The sequence below is a fragment of the Lissotriton helveticus genome, chromosome 8, assembly GCF_964261635.1.
Source record: "Lissotriton helveticus chromosome 8, aLisHel1.1, whole genome shotgun sequence".
NCBI classification, from domain to species: domain Eukaryota; kingdom Metazoa; phylum Chordata; class Amphibia; order Caudata; family Salamandridae; genus Lissotriton; species Lissotriton helveticus.
The window spans coordinates 208,969,778-208,988,915 of NC_136069.1; the positions used below are offsets into that span (position 1 = coordinate 208,969,778).

The 19,138-nt window shown below is 47.3% G+C and overlaps 1 protein-coding gene across 10 annotated transcripts in view; it reads right to left on the reverse strand.

Moving 5' to 3' along the window:
* ITSN1 (intersectin 1) overlaps window positions 1-19,138 on the reverse strand; it is a 1,522,922-nt gene that overhangs the window by 493,877 nt on the left and 1,009,907 nt on the right. The gene's annotated exons all lie outside the window — the stretch shown is intronic.

A 19,138-nucleotide genomic window follows, 5' to 3' on the forward strand; every position in this document is an offset into this window, starting at 1 on the left:
CCAACACTAGGTGGTGATCTATGCACAGTGTGCAATCTGCAGCTCATATGCCTCAAACTGTTTTGTGTATGTCCATATGGAGTAATGCTAAACAAAAGCGGACATTGCGTGGTGATTAACAACTTAGAGGACCTTAATAAACAGGAAATTAAATATGAGCAGCAATTGCAAATAGAGCTTAACTGCAACTTTTGTCTATGAAGTATTGGTACGGCTCACCTAAAATAATCATAGATTGTATAAATATTTTAAATATTATCACAAAGAATGACATCTTGTTCTCTGTGGTGGGGCTGAGGCTGCTGCTTTATTTAGGGAGCAGGGTTTTTTTTTTTGGTTTTTTTTACAGAGTTTATATAGCGCAAACTTGATCCGAATCGCGTATCAGAGCGCTTTATAAGCACCAGTTGCATTACACGAGGGTTGTGAGATATTACGTTAGGATCAGATATTGCGACTGCGAGCCTGCGAGTGCATTATATTGATTGATGCTTCTTTTTTGGAGGGTCCGTTCTGGCTGCAGCAAGGGAGAAGGGGTTGGGCAGTCAGGTGTGAGTAAGTGACATTCAGGAAAAAGCTATTCATAAAGGGGGTGGTGATGGACAGAGTATCTGAATTAAGCAGAACACTCCTACCCAGTCAAAAGATCAGGGCTTGATCCATCACCGTTTTTTAGCTCACTGCACCATCCCAGCTCAGAACCTGGCTACATGCAAATTAGTCTGACCCTGGCCCAGTGCATCATGGGAACAGGGCAGACCAAACTACCAAGCAAATTCTTTACTGGAAAGGAAACAAGCTTCCGGGGACCGGTTTCTGGCATTACAGCCTTCTTCGGCCCGGCTTTCTTGAATCCTGATGGTGCAGTGAGCAAGGGACTCACATCTGAGCATACCCTTCCACACTTGTGGTGGCCAAAACGATTCATAATTGGCTTGGTAGTTTGGTCTGCCCTGTTCCCATGATGCACTGGGCCAGGGACAGACTAATTTGCATATAGCCAGGTTCTGAACTGGGATGGTGCAGTGAGCTAAAAAACAGTGATGGATCAAGCCCTGATCTATTGACTGGGTAGGAGTGTTCTGATTAACTCAGATACTCTGTCCATCACCACCCCCTTTTTGTAATTATTTTGGCCACCATGAGTGTGGAAGGGTATGCTCAGACATGAGTCCCTTGCTCATTGCACCATCAGGATTCAAGCAAGCCGGGCCGAAGACGGCTGTAATGCCAGAAACCGGTCCCCGGAAGCTTGTTTCCTTTCCAGTGAAGAATTGGCTTGGTAGTTTGGTCTGCCCTGTTCCCATGATGCACTGGGCCAGGGACAGACTAATTTGCATATAGCCAGGTTCTGAACTGGGATGGTGCAGTGAGCTAAAAAACGGTGATGGATCAAGCCCGGATCTGTTGACTGGGTAGGAGTGTTCTGATTAACTCAGATACTCTGTCCATCACCACCCCCTTTTTGTAATTATTTTGGCCACCATGAGTGTGGAAGGGTATGCTCAGACATGAGTCCCTTGCTCATTGCACCATCAGGATTTAAGCAAGCCGGGCCGAAGACGGCTGTAATGCCAGAAACCGGTCCCCGGAAGCTTGTTTCCTTTCCAGTGAAGAATTGGCTTGGTAGTTTGGTCTGCCCTGTTCCCATGATGCACTGGGCCAGGGACAGACTAATTTGCATATAGCCAGGTTCTGAACTGGGATGGTGCAGTGAGCTAAAAAACGGTGATGGATCAAGCCCTGATCTGTTGACTGGGTAGGAGTGTTCTGATTAACTCAGATACTCTGTCCATCACCACCCCCTTTTTGTAATTATTCAGGAAAAAGCATCATCAAAAAGGAACCGCAGGGCTTTCATTTCAGAGTTTACCTGGGTCTGCCCGCTGCCAGCACTGGACTCCAGACAGGAGCTCTGTCCTTCGCATGGCTCTCTACCCACTGCCTGGCACCTGCAGGGGTCATGCAAGTCAGAGCCTAACAGCCTGTGTATACAGAAGCTAATGGGGCCTTGATGGGCTTCCTGTGGGCCAGGGATGTGGAGGTGAGATGTCATGGGTGTGTGGTGCTCACCTCTCTGGGTGGATGTGTGGTGTATTCAGATTGACACCCCTGTGGGTGACAGGCACGTGATCAGGATCTTGCTGTGCCACAGCTTGGTCCATCTGTGCTTCGATGGCACGCGGCTAGTGACTGACCCTCAGCCACAAGTGCACAGTACAGGGTATAGACTGTCTTGTCGTGCATTCTTATGGCCATGCACATGGCTCATTTCCTAACTTTTCAACCTGGAGATTTCGGTTCTAAATCTTGTTATGGCACATTCAGCAAACCCAGTTCTGGATGTGGGTGGAGCCAATAGAGGATGTGGGTGGAGCCAATAGAGGAAGTGGGTGGATCCAGTGGAGTGAGTGGGTGGAGCCATGGGTGTGGGTGTGGCCTCCTTAAAAAATGTGAGCTCCTGCACTTAATATTTTACAAATTAAGCACTGGCGGAGAGGCCGGTGGAGAAGCCAGCCGCGAGCTGCGGAAAGAAGGATTCGTGGGGACGGCGAAGAGCCTTCCCTGAAGAAGCCAGTGAAAAGGCAACTACACGGCGCCCTGCCTCCGGGGAGGAACACAACAACAGATGACGGACCTCTAGAGAAGGGGCCTCAGGAGATGAATCCAGAACCCGGCACCGGCGCGGCTCCATGGAGTCCGCCATTGGTGCCTGATCAGTGTCGACCGGCGCCAGGCCGACTCCTGCAACCACGTGCTCTCCAGGAGAATGGGGAGAGGATGACGCCGGAACGGCGAAGGCGCGGCGCCGAAAAGGCACCGGCTCGACCTCAGACGAGTCAGCCACCCGCATCGAGGACCGAGAGGGACTCGGGGACAAGCTCGGAGTCCCGTTGTTCTCCTGCGACACCACAGGGAGCCCCATAGGGATATGCGGCGAGACAGGGACGCTAGGCACCGAAGAGGGGAGCTCCGAAGGACTACACACCGACAACGCTGACCTCCTATGACCTGAAGCCGAAATCTCCGGGGCTGGAGCCGCTGGCGACTCCGCGGAAGTCCCCACGCAAGGCAAGGGATCCGCAGACGTCACAGGAGGTGGAGGGAGGGCCAAAGAAGCCTGAAGCGCCGTAGCATAGGCTCCAGGAAACAACGGGTAGGGAGGCAACAGGCGGGTGCAGCTGTCCCGGGGGGGGGGGGCGTCCAGCGCCCACCGTGGAAGGAGGACAGGGCCTCGGAGACAAACTGAAGGACCTACCAGCCGGTGAGCCATGCCCAAAGGTCCGCGGCAAAAGGCGATTTCGCATACGAAACCGGCGACTCCTCATCTCCGAGGTAGGGGACAGACGCTGTGACGACACCGGCCTGGACAAGCGAGCCGACAACAACTTCATCCGGCGCTCCCACTGTGATTTAGGCTTAAGGTGCTGGCAGGCGCCGCAACTCTCCGAGTCGTAGTGCTCACCCAGGCACCACATTCAAATCGGGTGAGGGTCAGTCGCAGACATGGGACGAGCACAGGAGGTACACGTCTTGAAGCCCGAAGGCATTTCGCACACTGTTCCAATTTAACGCCAAAGCGTGAAAAAGAGAAGGCCTGAAAACAGGCCAGGACATAATCAGGATCTGTGTTGCACACGGAAAGAGAAAAAACGGACTTAGGCATGCCGGGGTGGGACTTATGTATCCTCGCTGACGTCACAAACACAGACTACGTCAGGGTGGAGTCACGTGGTGCCATCACCCCGGCGCGCAGGGATGCTGTGGCAGAAAAGTTTTCCGGATCCTGTCTCACGCCTGGGGATAATTCTGCGTAAGGAATCTACAGCTAGTATTCTCTACCAGATGCCTTTTTTAATACAATTTTAGGAGTATAGTTTTTCCATAATGCCCAGCTTATCTTGACAGTGAGGAAACTCATTAGAACTCCTTCCACATTTGTGTCAAAAACCACCCTAACTTTATCTTGTGCTCTAGTGTTAATTTATTATACTTAGATTGAATTGGTGCACCCATCTTAAAATTTATAGAACCGATTGGCTTGCCTTCGCCCGCGGTCTTGGAACATTATTTCTGCCCACATTTATCTTATGACATTGATGCAACTCCCTTGTTATCTACATTGATTTATGTCCTTTGGAAGAAGTGCAATGTCTAGCCACGTACTAACAAACATGGCTAGGAATGATTCTAAATAGAGAATCAGAGTCAACCATTAGATCAACTGCTTTTCTCTTTACTATAATCTTACTTTTGGTCTCATCATGCAACAGGTGTCTCCTTCTGCCATATCCACACTCAATATTTATGTGATCATACCTGGTAAGCTTCTACTGCAGTAATCTTGCTTTTCCCTGATCAACATACACAGGCAGTATGACCTCTTTGGCCGCATTTCCTATAGTCCTTTTGAATCACTGTACAGTATTTGAACTCCTGTCCATGGTATAGGCCGCCACATCTGAAACAGTTCCGTTGTACGGTCTTTCCTGTCGTGTTTTGCCTTGTTTTACACCCGTTGTTGTCAGACAAGTTTCCTTTGGTCCACAGGAGATGCTTCTTCACAAGAGGCAATTGTTTTAGTATTTGATTCTTGTTGAACCTCTTCTGCCACTTCCAGAATCTTCATCGCCCACAAGCTCTGTATCTCATTCAGGCAGAGTTCCAACTCTTGGACAATCTTTGCTACTGTGATTGCTTTTTTGAGAGTTGGATTGCTAGCTGCCCACAGCTGGTCCTGTATTGTCTTACTAGTGTACTGTACTATAAATTAATAAATTAACTTCTGTTGCTTGACAAATTTGGCATTTTGTTGCCAATTCACAAAGTCTTGCTACAAACTCATCTACACTTTTGGCTATTTTCTGAGGTGAGAATTTCTGTTATGACAATACTGGTAGTTTCTGCAAATTTGTTTTTTAATCTCATCTTTGACCTCTCTGAATACATAGATAATCTATCGCCACTCCATGTGCGTCTGGCAAATATGTGAATGTGCACTGGCCGCTTTTGCCTCAAACAATTGTGAGCAAAAATTAATTAGGCAGATGCATGACAAAAGATGTCCGTAATGATGATGATATAAAAGATAATGGAATGTATCCCAATTATGAACACTATGACATGTATCCTCACCATATGTCTTCACTGCACAACTAGCCACACCCTGTGTTTAATGGAAAATCAATAAAGTTTGTTAAAAAAAATAATAATAGTGAGCACAATTTAGACCATCCATTGCTTTCAAATAGTTGTGGAAGATATCAATCCGCTCTTCCCAGTCAATACTGAATTCCAGGGGTGATCCAGAAAGCTAGGAGGTATAATTATTCCTTGTGAGGAGGACATAATTGAATGTTTGATGAGTTAAAGTTCAACCTGTGCAAAGTGTTATTTTACCAGCTTTAATAGTCTGTAAGCTTGTAATTAGTTTATAAACTTGTGGAAGTGGTTTACATGTTTCTTTAAAAAAAAAAATGTTTTATTTAACAGAACAAAAGAGGCAATGATACATACAAATGAAATGATAAGCATTACGTAGATCAAGAGAGCAAAGCAACCCTATTCATCATTTAAGTTACATATTAGGAATATACGTATTGACAAATCAACATTATCAATCTTTACATGTTCAATCTGTGTTATTCTGAGGCACTGCCATTGTCTTCAAGGCTCGGAGGCTCACAAATATAACCACAAAACATATTTCAAGCCCCCCAAATTTTCTCCCACTTCTTGGGGCACCCACGATGTATAAATACCGACTTCTTCGCCACCATCATTTCATCCATATCCTTGCACCACTTACGGAGGGTAGGTAGCGTTTCTGAGCCCCACAATAAGGCAATGTTACGTTTTGCCACCATCATGCCCAACATTACCCAATCTTGCTGGTGGTGATTTAAGTCGTTTGGCTCCCATACATTCAATAAACAACGACGGGGTTCTGGCACCAGGGAAATATCTATAGTTTGGGAAATTGTACGCATGACTGCCGTCCAATATGTCGATATGTGTTTACAGTCCCATATGGTATGATAGAATGTTCCCTCGTCTCCACAGTGTTGTAAGCAGTATTTATGGGAGGTTGACCCTATGCTGAATAACGTCGTTCTAGTGTAGTATGTACAATGTAATATTTTAAGTTGAACCAGTTTGAACCTGGAGGGTATTGCTGTTTTCCGAGGGGACGAAAGGGCTTCTTGCCATTCAGACTCATCAAGGTCGCCCACGTCCTTGGACCAATTCTGTCTTAGTGTGGACGTCAAGTCTGGAAGGTTGTTGATCAATTTGCCATAGGTCAAAGAAGTGGCTCTATCTGGCATATGTTCAGTCAGAAGTCTATCTTCTAGAGGAGTGGACTCCTGTAAGTCAGTATCTGCAGTTATGGCCGATTGAAGTGCATGCCTAATTTGGAGGTATCTGAACTTCTCCTTCTGTGTCATTTCGTAATGTGTTTGGAGGTGGGAAAAATCTACCACCTTTCCTTCCTTCCAGAGGTCACCTACCACTGAGATACCTATTTTATCCCATTCCCGGAATCCTGTATTGTTACGAAGGAAGCCTAACCTGTAGGAATCCCACAGCGGTGTCATTTGTGTGATCGTCCCGGAGCATTTAAGACGCCTATTCGCTTTATACCAAAGTTGTACAGAGTGTTGCGTGGGCCCAAGTAAATCTGTGGGCATGCGGCGGCTATATAGATTTCTCAACAGCCCTCTACTCTCCAGGCACTGTCTGTTAGCTAGGTATGCCGGTTCGGTCTGTGGGGCATGCAACCAGTAATTTATCTGTTTAAGATGGGCCGCCCAGTAGTATAACTCTATATTTGGTAGAGCTATTCCCCCATCATACCAACTCTTCATTAACTTAGCCTGCGTGATACGTGGTGGCCTCCCATCCCACAGAAGACTGGAAACAGTTGTAGCGATAGTTCTGAAGTAAGAATCAGGAACCAGAAACGGCGTTTTCTCAAGGACATATAAAAATCGAGGGAGCGCCATCATTTTGTATAATGCCGCCTTACCCAAAAGTGTAAGAGGGAGAGTTCGCCATACTTTAACGTCTCGTTTAAAGCGCTCAAGATGAGGACTAAGGTTTAAAGCGTAAAATTCGTTTGGGTCTGATGTAATATAGATACCGAGGTACTTGAATGCTGTCGCAGTAGTTCGCAGGGGGCAGCTCACGGGTAGAATAGGAGGAGGGCCGGTCAAGACATGGAGAATGGATTTGGACCAATTTATTCTGTAGCCAGACACTCTCCCGAACTTCTCACAGACGTTCAGCAATTCTAGAATAGATTTCTTGGGGGAGGTGAAGTATAGCAAGATGTCATCTGCATATAGGGATATGCGGTCCTCCCACGTATTGGTCCAGGAGATCCCTTTGATAGAGGGTTCCCATCTGATCCAGATTGCAAGTGGTTCCAGAATTAGCGCACAAAGCAGCGGGGACAATGGACACCCCTGTCGCGTGCCCCGGCCAAGTGGGAAGTCTCGAGAGATATGTCCAATGGCCGCCACATGTGCCAAGGGTTTGTTGTAAAGGAGGCGAATCCAGGCGCAGAATTTAGGACCGAAGCCCATGTGGCGGAGAACTGCAAACAGGTAAGGCCATTCCACGGTATCAAACGCCATAGTGGCGTCTAAAGAGAGAATGACTGTGGGCTCCTGAATATATGGTGTACTTGCTAAGACCGCATAAAGTCTGCGCAAATTAAGTGCCGTGCTGCGGTGCGGCATGAATCCAGACTGATCCGGATGCACTAAAGAGGAGAGATGGGGGGTCAGCCGCAGCGCCAGTAGTTTGGCCAGGATCTTGGGTTCTGCGTTTATCAGGGAGATTGGGCGATAGGATGCGCAGTCCGTTTCTGGTCTGCCAGGTTTATGGATCGCGACTATAGTGGCAAGGCGCTGGTCTCGCGGCAACTCTCCCGCTTCGAGACTATCTAGAAACATCTCAAGCAAAAAGGGAGCAGATGTCTGCGCTGTCCTTTTATACAGTTCCACTGGGAGTCCATTAGGCTCCACCGCTTTACCTAAGGCAAGGGAGTAGGTTGCAGTCTGCATTTCTTCTATAGTGATGTCCGCCTCCAATAGGAGTGCTGCCTCAGGAGTGAGTTGAGGGATAGTCAAATCTTTAATATAGTCGTACGCCTCTTCAGACTTGTAGGACGCCCGGGGAGCATATAGTTGCTCGTAATGATCGGCCAAGATGTCCACTATATCATCCGGCTTAGAGAGCACGGAGCCTGCGGGGGAGAGCAGTTGTGCTATGACCTTGTGCGCTCTTTCTTTCTTGTCTAGCCAGGCTAACATCTTCCCCGCTTCGTCTCCAAGTTCGTATATTCTATGTCTAGTTGCCTGGAGGTTAGCTTATTTTCCCTTTGATATGCCACATATGCTGTTTGCTTAATCTGGACCTCAAGGGCGGTTGCAAGTGACGGGCACGTCGCCTGTTCTGTTATTGCAGTGGTTAGTTCCTCCTCAAGATTATCAAGTTCCGCCCGCTGCGCCCGTTTGTGACCTGTAATTGAGGCTATTGCTTGCCCACACAGGACCACCTTATAGGCCTCCCAGAGCATGCTAGGGGAGTCCACCGAGCCAACATTTTCTTGAAAGAATCGTTTGGTAGTGACTGTGAGGTGCTTCATAGTGGGCCTCACATGCAGAAAACCAGCATGAATCGGGAACATACGCTTTCTAGATGTCTGGTGATGCGTGTATTTTAGCAGCAATGGAGAATGGTCAGATATGCCCCTAGGGCGAATAACTACCTCCTCTATTCCCGGCAGGCCATCTGCTGATATTAGGAAATAATCAATGCGCGTGAGACAGTTGTGGACCCCGGAGTAGAAAGTGTATTGTTTCTCGTGAGGATGTTTGTAGCTCCAACTATCTGCGAGTCCCATAGCATCTGTGAGACCAAGAAGATGTCGTCCACTCTGTACCATCTTTCCTTATAAGTATCCCCGTACCTCTAGAGCCTGAGGAAAACTCTGCATGTGCAACCATTTGGTATCCCCATCTATCCATAGCCCTGACAGTCGAGCCCATTAGGTGCGTCTCTTGCAGTAGAGCCACCGCGGGGCCACAACGCTTTAAATGCTGTAGTACCAAGCCCCTCTTCACTTTATCTCCCAGCCCTCGGACATTCCAAGATAACAACGTTAAAGCTGTTTGGGGAGTCCGAGACTCCTGTGAAAAACGTTCAGCCATCAGGCATAGTAACAATTGTCAAATAGTCAAAGCCACATTTGCTACACATAGATCCACCAAAAAAGGAGAGTGCTGCCCCAATAACATTGCCTAGAACCAACTTAAAGTGGTGTACATGTTTCAGTTTATCTTTGTATTGCATGAAATGCTGCAGGGAATACACTAGATGGCGATGTTCCTCTTGGAAAGAGTTGGGTGTAAGTATAAATTCAGAATTGTTAGTGTGAGATAAGGTGCTGTAGATTGATAGACCTCCCATTGCTCTACCAGAGCTTGCTTCTTTATTGTGGAATTCCCTGAATCCCTCTATTGGTGTGTTTGTGAGCTGCCAGGTTTCCTGCAATAGCAGGACCTCATGTTCTTGACGGGATTTTGTAAAGTCGCCCTCATCTGCCTTGCACCTCAATCCGTTCACGTTCCAGGAGCAGATTTTGCAAGGGTAAGCTGAGAGAGGGGAGCTTGAAAGCTTCACTCATGCTTGCCTATTGTGTCTATCTCTGCCCAGCCCGACTAGCTGGTTTTCTTCAAAGTTGGCTGTTTGCTGTATTGAATTTGTAACAAGGAAGTGCTTCATTATTTACAGTCCTTCTTTGATTATTATGGGATGGTTTGGGCCTATGACTCCCTTCAACATGCTTTGCTTTATTTTTCGTTGTTGCAATGTGCTAGGATAGCGTGGAGGCTCTGCCTTTGTTAACTCGATGCCCCATGATGCAAAGATTTCCCCGTGCTGCCATACTTGTGCCTCTGTGATTGTGTCTGATCAAGTGGTGATTGTGATGTTGTTCCTCGGTTGTTCAGAATTTGGTTTGAACTATATTCATTCTATGTTTCTGGATCTAATGTGCTTTAAGCCAGGCAGGGTTTCTGGTACTCTTAATACTGTTCCCCAAATTGTAGTGTGGGATCAGCTCGTTCTTCCCACCCTCTTGTCCTGGTGAATCCCACGCTTGTCTATCGCCCTGAGTGGGGGGTCACTACTAGGGCCTCTATTGCCCCTAAGCATGTTTTGTGGTGTGTGAGAATGATTCTACTGGATGCAGGGGGATCTTTGGAACTCCATTTAGAGGCCTTACCCTATAATTGTTTTTGATCGCTTTCTTGTATCTGGACATGTGGCCTTTCCATGTGGTGGTGCTGGCCTCTCCCTTGAAATAGGCCCCCTGCCATTGTAGGTGCTCTCAGTACTCTGGACTTTTATGAACTGAGTGCTTGCCGATATTGCTACGCTGCTCCAGCTCGAGTCAGAAAACTTTGATATGGGGCACTGGTTATCTGTAGCGGTTGCGACTGCACTTGTGTTATCGAGACAGACGCCACGCTACCATGCTGGATGACTGAAGATCTGAAACTTTTCGTGAAATATAACGGAGGATGGCCGAGACTTACTGACCACCTACCCTGAAATTCATGCAATACAATATATAGTGATGATTGCCACAGTGCACCCTAATCCAAGATACAATCAGATTTGATCAGATCCTGAAAAGGGATAGGGCACTTTCTGAATTGCACACAGATCACAAGTAAATGTGTCTTTTGCCCTGAGGAAGTCCAAGAAGACGAAACGCGTTGGCTACGGTCTTTTAATCGTGTTGAAAAAAGAAGTTACGAATAAAGACTCGGATGGAAACAACTTTTCTGAATTACCTTTACTTTGAGAAAATGTGTTATTGTTAATGAATATTAACCAATACTAAGAGTGCTGAACCACTGTATGTTGCTTGCACTTGTGTTATGCAATGGTCAGCTTTACCTTTTGTCAACATAGCCTCTGATGGTTCAGGGCCCTTGAATATTGCGTACAACGCAGTAGCCAATGTTGTTTGTTTGGTCAGTTCTATGAGTGGGTCTTTCACTGGCTGCATATTGTAGTGACTGCTAATTGCCAAGATGTCCGCAAAAGTGTTTCTTTCTGGTTTCGGGACTATATTATCGGCATAGGTGTTTAAAGAGGTTAAAATTTGTGTATATGGCGTGAGTGCCCTATTCTGTGCTTTTATTTTTCCAGGCTTTTCTCAAGCGTTTGCGTTCCCTCTTAGCTGGAATAATATGAGAACTAGTGTTTGGAGAAACGTCTGCTGGTTCTTCGATTAGAACTTGCTGTTTTGAGGTGTTCTTTGGTACTCCGTTCTTTTGTAGTGGCTCTACCTGTGAGGCTGCTGTTGTTCCGGGCTCAGTCTGTGTGGAATTTGTGATGTGATCTTGAGTTGACTGTTTCAGCTTCGTTGGCTGTTGTCGGGCCGCTGGTTGGCCAGGAGGGATTTTTTGAGAGTCTCCTTGACATCCCCCAGTAATTCAGACATTATGTTGGGAACAATGGTGAGTTTGTCAATTATAGAAGAGCATTGACATGCATGGTAGACGATTCTTATTATCAGGGTGTTCAGTGCTTGCAGTTTTTGTTCGATTCATTGTACATGAACTGCTAGTGCGTTTAGTAGGTCAACAGGAGTATCCATTTTGTCTGTGTGAAATGTCGTTGCCATCCCAATTACTTCCATGGTGCTTACCAGCTGATGTCAGTGGTTGGAAACCGGATGCCATGGAAGACTAATATATGCAAATAATTACCAAAAGGCGGCCAGGGCCAGTGTCATGCTAACAGTATAAAAACATACGTCAACATCAATTTAATGACCTGAAGTGCTTGCCCAGTCCTTCCTGCACATTTGCGGCATGGGGAGGCGGTTTAGGAACTTAAACTGAGGCAGTGGCTCCCATAACCCCCCCCCCAAATCAAAATCAGCAACTGAGACTTCTTGTGTCAGACCTATTTCCCTCCCGAAGGAGGAAGAGATTTGCGAATTTATAAACAAAAATCCTTATTTTAAGCTTCTGGAGCAGTAACCTTAACTTCCAACATAAAATCGTTATAGAAAACGGCAAAAAAAAAAGGTTTGTAAGAGAAAAGAATGTGGCAAATACTGATTTTGCGGATAAGCTTACATCTATAATTCAATAGGACCTCAGTTCAGGAATGAAAGCTTGGCAAAGTACATAAATGGTGGCCAACATGAAGCACCTTCAGTTTCTTAGTAGTTAATAGATACCGCCACACCAAGCCACAGATGTATATGCGCGGTCTTCCCACAGCGCATGTCTCTAGTCTGTAGTACAGGTCTATGGTGACATCACAATAGACATTTAACTGCTTCTCACATCACTGGGTCTCATCCTAGTAGGTCAATGGGGTATCCATGCCACAAAGGCACTTGCCAGACTTAAGCCCCACAGCAGCAACCGCAGCCTGACACCGGAAGCCCAGAAGTAGCTTGCACCTGAAAGAAAGTTTCCTTCTGCAGTATCCCCACATCTGCAATGGAGCATGATGAGAGGAGAATGATTTGCACTTGATTAACTGTCGTCTCTGCCCTACCTATGCACAGTCAGAGCCTCTAGTCTTGCACATCACTCCTCAAAGCAATCAATCAATCAATCAATCAATCATAACACTTGTATAGCGCACTACTCACCCGGAAGGGTCTCAAGGCGCTTGGGGGAAAGGGTCCGCTACTGCTCGAACAGCCATGTCTTGAGTTGTCTCCTGAAGGCGAGATGGTCCTGGGTCAGCCGAAGGTGGATGGGGAGGGAGTTCCATGTCTTGGCTGCCAGGTAGGAGAAGGATCTTCCTCCGGCGGTGGCTCTTCGGATGCGTGGTACGGCGGGGAGGGCGAGGCTGGTAGACCGTAGCTGGCGGGTGGGCATGTAGAAGGTCAGGCGGTCGTTGAGGTACTTGGGGCCCAGGTCGTGGAGAGACTTGTGTGCGTGGGAGAGGAGCCGGAACGTGATCCTCTTGTTGACGGGGAGCCAGTGCAGGTCTCTCAGGTGGCCGGAGATGTGGCTGCGTCGGGGATGTCCAGGATGAGTCGGGCGGAGGCGTTCTGGATGCGTTGGAGTCTTTTCTGTAGCTTGGCTGTGGTTCCGGCGTAGAGGGTGTTTCCGTAGTCCAGTCGGCTGGTGACGAGTGCTTGGGTGACCGTCTTCCTGGTTTCGGTCGGGATCCATCGGAAGATCTTGCGAAGCATGCGCAGGGTGTGAAAGCACGATGAGGAGACGGCGTTGACTTGTCTGGTCATCGAGGGTGAGGAGTCCAGGATGAAGCCCAGGTTGCGTGCGTGGTCTGTTGGCTTGGGTGTGGTGCCCAGGGCGGGGGGCAACCAGGAGTCGTCCCAGACGGAGGGCGATGGTCCCAGGATGAGGACTTCCATCTTGGCTGAGTTCAGTTTCAGGCAGCTGTTCTTCATCCACTCGGCGACGTCTTTCATCCCTTCGTGTAGGCTGGTTCTGGCGGTGTCGGGGTCTCTGGTGAGGGAGAGGATCAGCTGGGTGTCGTCGGCGTAGGAGATGATGTTGAGGTTGTGTTGGCGTGCGATGGTACGATGGTGCCCTACGTGCCCTGAAGGGAGCCTGTAGACGGGCGGAGAGGGCATGGCGGAAGACGTATGGAGCTGATTTAAAAGCTGCATACACCACGTCCGTCAAGCTCTATCATCGGGCTATTTGTCGAGCTCGAGCGGCATTTTATGCTGCTGAATTTCGAAACGGCACTAACCCGTCGAAGGCCATCTTCAAGGCCGTGAAAGATCTCATGGCGAAGCGGACTACCTCTATGACCGTGAGCTCCATCTCTCAATGTGAATCCCTGGCTTCTTATTTCTTGGGAAAAGTCCAAGCAATTTATCGGACATTCCCTAGCATAGGGGCTGATCTGGGAAGTTCCGATGGGACACCTCATCAAATCACCCTGCTCTCATTCCCCCCGCTCACTGTGGATGGATTTGACAAACTTGCGCTGCAAGTTAAATCTGGTTCTCCATCTGATCCAGTAAGATCTGATCTCTTTCGTGATCAGACCTTTATGGGGCGCACTGTTGTGCGTGCCCTTGTCAACCTCTCCCTTGAGACGGGTGTAGTTCCAACTAAGTGGAAGCAGGCAGTGGTGTCCCCAATTATTAAAAAACCTTCCTTGGACCCATCTAAGCCCGAATGTTATCGCCCCATCTCGTTGCTACCCTGGCCGGCAAAGATTACAGAGGCCCATGTTAATTTGGCCCTGTCAGAACATCTGACCCGAACCAACGCCCTTGACCCCTCACAAAATGGCTTCCGTGCTGGACACAGCACGGAGACCGCTCTTCTTGTGATGGTGGAACATCTCCGTGCGAGGTTGGATGAGGGTCAAACGGCGGCGCTGATATTGTTAGATCTCAGCGCCGCCTTTGACACGGTATCCCATAGCATCCTCCTGCATCGGCTCGAGGAGATTGGCATTGGTGGCCAGGTGTTGCAGTGGTTCCGCTCCTTCCTCGACAATCGTTCCTTCTGTGTTTCCATCCCTCCCTTCAAGTCCAACTTCCAGCCTTTGGCCATGGGGGTCCCGCAGGGGTCCTCGCTGAGCCCCACGCTGTTTAATCTCTATGTGAGACCGCTGGCTGATGTCGCCAGGCAGTGGGGCCTTACCCTGGTCTCATATGCCGACGACACACAGCTGGCGGTTACTCTCAGCGGGGACGCGGAACAAGACGCCCCCAGGTTTCAGGCTGGACTGAAGGAGGTGGCTAGCTGGCTGACAGGAAACTGTCTCCAGCTTAATGCCACTAAAACGGAGGTAATGATTGTCGGAAGGGGAGTGGAGCTGTGGGGTGACCAATGGTGCCCTCCCGAGCTGGGACCCACTCCGACCCCGGTGTCGGAGGTGAAAAATCTGGGGGTCTGGCTGGATGCGGGCCTTACTTTTGTAGGACATACCAAAAAGACAGCAGCCTGTTGTTTTGGTCTGTTGAGAGGTTTAAGACCAGTACTTAAATTTTTTGATGCCCCAACCAGACAGCTGGTGATCCAGGCAACTATCATCTCCCGCCTGGATTACGCTAGCTCTCTTCTGGTTGGGGCCAACCAGGCTGAGTTAACTCGCCTACAAAGGGTTCAAAATGCTGCGGCGAGAGCGATTGTCGGCCTGCCCAGATTTTGTCCGGTGGCGAATGTCCTTCGCTCCCTACATTGGCTTCCAGTGAGGAAGCGCATTCTCTTTAAGGTCCTCTGTTTGACCTTTAAGATCTTGAGAGGTATAGGCCCTGAAATCTTGTCCAGCTGTCTTTCTCTCTATGTCCCCACTCGCACCCTCCGCTCTCAAGGCCAGGCCCTTGCTGTAGTCCCTAGATTTAGACTCAGCCGCATGGGGGGTCGCTCCTTCAGAGTAAAAGCTGCATTAACCTGGAACTCTCTTCCGGTTGAAATCCGTCTATTAGAGGACCATATGACTTTCCGGAGAGCAATAAAAACTTTTTTGTTTTAGCTGCCCCCAACATGTCTTATCTTTTCCTGTTGTGTTATGTTTCTCCTTGTCTATGCGCCGGGACGCTCCTTGGCTGGAGTAGCTGCGCGCACAATAAATTATAATAACATAACATAACATGGCTGCAAGAGGTCTCATGTAGACGTTGAAGAGGGTGGGGCTGAGTGATGATCCTTGCGGTACGCCGCAGAGGACTTCGGCAGCCTCGGAGCGAAACGGGGGAGGCGGACTCTGTGTTCTTCCGGCGAGGAACGAGATGATCCACTCCAGTGCCTTCTCTTGGATGCCGATGTTGCTGAGGCGCTGAACTAGTGTGCGGTGGCAGACAGTGTCGAACGCTGCAGAGAGGTCCAGGAGGATGAGTGCCGCTGTTTCCCCGTTGTCGAGCAGGGTTCGGATGTCGTCGGTGGCTGCGATGAGGGCGGTCTCGGTGCTGTGGTTGGCTCTGAAACCGGACTGCGAGGGGTCGAGGGATCCGTTCGTCTCGAGGAAGGCGGCAAGCTGTCTGTTGACGATCTTCTCGATGACTTTAGCAGGAAAAGGGAGGAGCGAGATGGGGCGGAAGTTTTTGAGGTCAGTGGGGTCCGCTGTTGGTTTCTTCAGTAGGACGCTGAGCTCGGCATGCTTCCAGCTCTCCGGGAAGGTGGCGGTGTTGAAGGAGGTGTTGATGATGTTCCGGAGTTGGGGTGCGATGGTGGAGTCGGCCTTGTTGAAGACCTGGTGGGGGCAGGGGTCGGTTGGAGATCCGGAGTGGATGGTGTTCATCGTGCGGGCTGTGTCTTCGGTGGTCACCGTGGTCCAGGTGCGGAGGGTGGCGGTGGGGGGCGTTGGTTCGACGGTTGGGTGCAGCACAGCACGTTTCCTTCAGCAATGGTAAGTGCCATCTTATCTTTGGGCTCTATCAAAGAGAGCCAGATAGAGTTTGCTAAAAAAAAGTTTTCCCACAACACAACATCAAAGGCTGCACCAATGTAAATACACTGGGCTTCATCTGAGTTATGTCCTACTACTCCCCATCGCTTCAGATTTTGGCTTTAGAAAGATTTGCAGAATTTGTGTAGGTTAACGGCAGTGTCTGGGTGGGCTACATCATCCACCAGCAGCAGCAAGCCATGTTCTGCCATTCCAAGATCACAGCGGCCTGTTTACACGAGCCGTCTGTAATTTCGAATTAATGTTTGTCATCCATGTCTACTAACTGTAACGGACAGCATTTGTCCGTAATTTGAGGATCTTGATGTCTGACAGCCAGTGAGGTGGCTGATTTCAGCCAGGGTACCAAAGGTAGAATGCTGGTTGTGGCCTAATAGTTAAGGTCTAAAGCTCTCAGCATAAAGGGTTAAGGTTTGAATCCTGTGGTCTCCATGATTATGTGTATGCTTGAAGTTCCGATTTCAGATTTCAACGATGTGTCTAAAATGTTGTTCATGGAAAAATAATAAGAATAAGTATCAACTAATTTTTATTGATAAGCAAATATTTTAACTGACAAGCTGTCTTTGTTTTTGATTCTTGCCAGCGCCCAATTAACAAAACTGTTACTCTCTTGCTTACTGACTTTCATATCGAATGTTTTAATGTGCAAACACAGAATGCTGCTTGTGGCCTAATGGTTACGGTCTAAGACTCTTGGTCTTAAGATCAAAGGTTCAAATCCTGCTAATCGTGTTCAAATTGCACCCATGTCTAAAACTGTGTTTGACAATGAGAGAGGTAATATTGGGAAAAAACGAAATTGTATTGATTAGCAAACATTTTCTGGCACTCACTCTCGAAATATTGGTTTTAAAAATATACCTGGCCCAAACCAAGGCGACTTCACATTCACACTGACTATTAGCGAATGTTTTCATCGGCAAAAATTGAACGTCGGTTGCGGGCTAATGGTAAGTGTAAGACACTCAGTCTGAAGGTCAAGGAATCGAAACCTGCTGTCGCCATTTTCATGTATCAGCTTAAAAGTATGTTTCATTATAGAGAAAAATAATGTTGATTCAATAAAAGGACAAAAGTTTTCGAATTGTATCAATATGACTGCTAAGTAAATATCTGAATTGGCTTTGTCTGGAAATATGCCAGTACTGTCTTGAAATAGTGGTTTTTAATACTTGCCAGTCCAAAGTCCAAAAAAGACCTCTCTCTCTCTCTCTCTCTCTCTCTCCAGCACGTTACACTGTGCTTCAATGGTCTTTACATTCATTTCTCACCCTCTTAGTTGCTTTGGTGAGCCTTTGGGGTCTGTAGTGTATTTACTACCTCCACTGAAATCTTTACATTCGAGATTGAGATAGTGAAGGAATTAGTTAATAAATAATTACATTTTGGAGTTTCTGCACTCTCCATGCCCCGGGCCACTGGAGCTAAGTGATTCTGCAGCTGTGGCATATTCCACATAATCATTTATTTAGGACACTCATTATAGACTCCACCAAGTCCATCATCGGCTGCAATAACTGATAATTTTAACAAAATAAGTTTCCAACTCCTCCTTTATGCATCTTTTAGTTGCGGATTTCTTTATCCAGGTTTTAAACTATTACTAATGAGGTCATACCTGTATCCAGATCTATTAAAGTCTGTAAAATGACAAAATAATGAATGCCAAAGAATATGCAGTATTACGCTGCATACGTTGATTTTTATAGCCACATAATTTAGGCAACTTGCCACATTATTTGGTCATCCATTGCAGCGTAATTTCAATGGTACTTCCCATGTATTCGCATCAAGGACATATGTAGAGATGATGTACGGCGCAAGTTGACACTTTAGTGTAGTTCTGGTCAATACTGTATAGGCTTCTTCGACTTCTCCAAACCTTTCAGCAATTTTGCAAAGCTGCTAATGAAGTTAACCTTTTCTGTTATCTGGAACTCTATCACACAATCAACGAATACAGTTTAACTGCTCCAGTCTCACGAACTGTTGCAGGCAACAACCTGTCCCGTGCACAAAAATAGCACACTTCGTGAAGTTCCCAAAGTAGACAGAAAATGATGTAATTTATGCTTTTTATGCCTGGAAGCAATTTAACAACTGAGATTTTTTTCTAATATAAATTTACCTGGACTGATGCAAGAAATATGCACAATATCGAATTTGTTTAAGTGGAACTTCAGATCCAGGTTGAAGTAGTATTGTTGCGATTTCTATTCATTTGCTCTTGGGAACAAAAAACTTAGTCTGCCAGCAATTATTTATATTAAAAAAAAGTTCATCTACAAAAAGAAAATCTAAACCAGTAGTGCCACTGCCTAGGAACTCGATGTTCAGCAACAGAACCTGGCTTCTTGCACTATCATTCAGGGTACCAAGGTAGAATTGTGAACCGTCCCGGATGTATAAGTCTGCTCGGTATGTAGGTCTGCTAGTTTTTCCTTTATAAAGTCCACCTACATTTGATCACTACTGCTATTTATTAATCAAACCAACCATTATAAACCTATTTTGATTGGTACTGGGGTCGGCTATTTTAAATCTACGTGGCCTACTAAGATGAGTCCGTAAAACTGACCTTTTCCTCCTACATTCTTATCATGAATTTTTACAGTCCCTGTCCATAATTTGTCTCTTTCCAATGTGGTCACCCTGCTCTATTCTCTGTAAACTAGACATTCAGTTA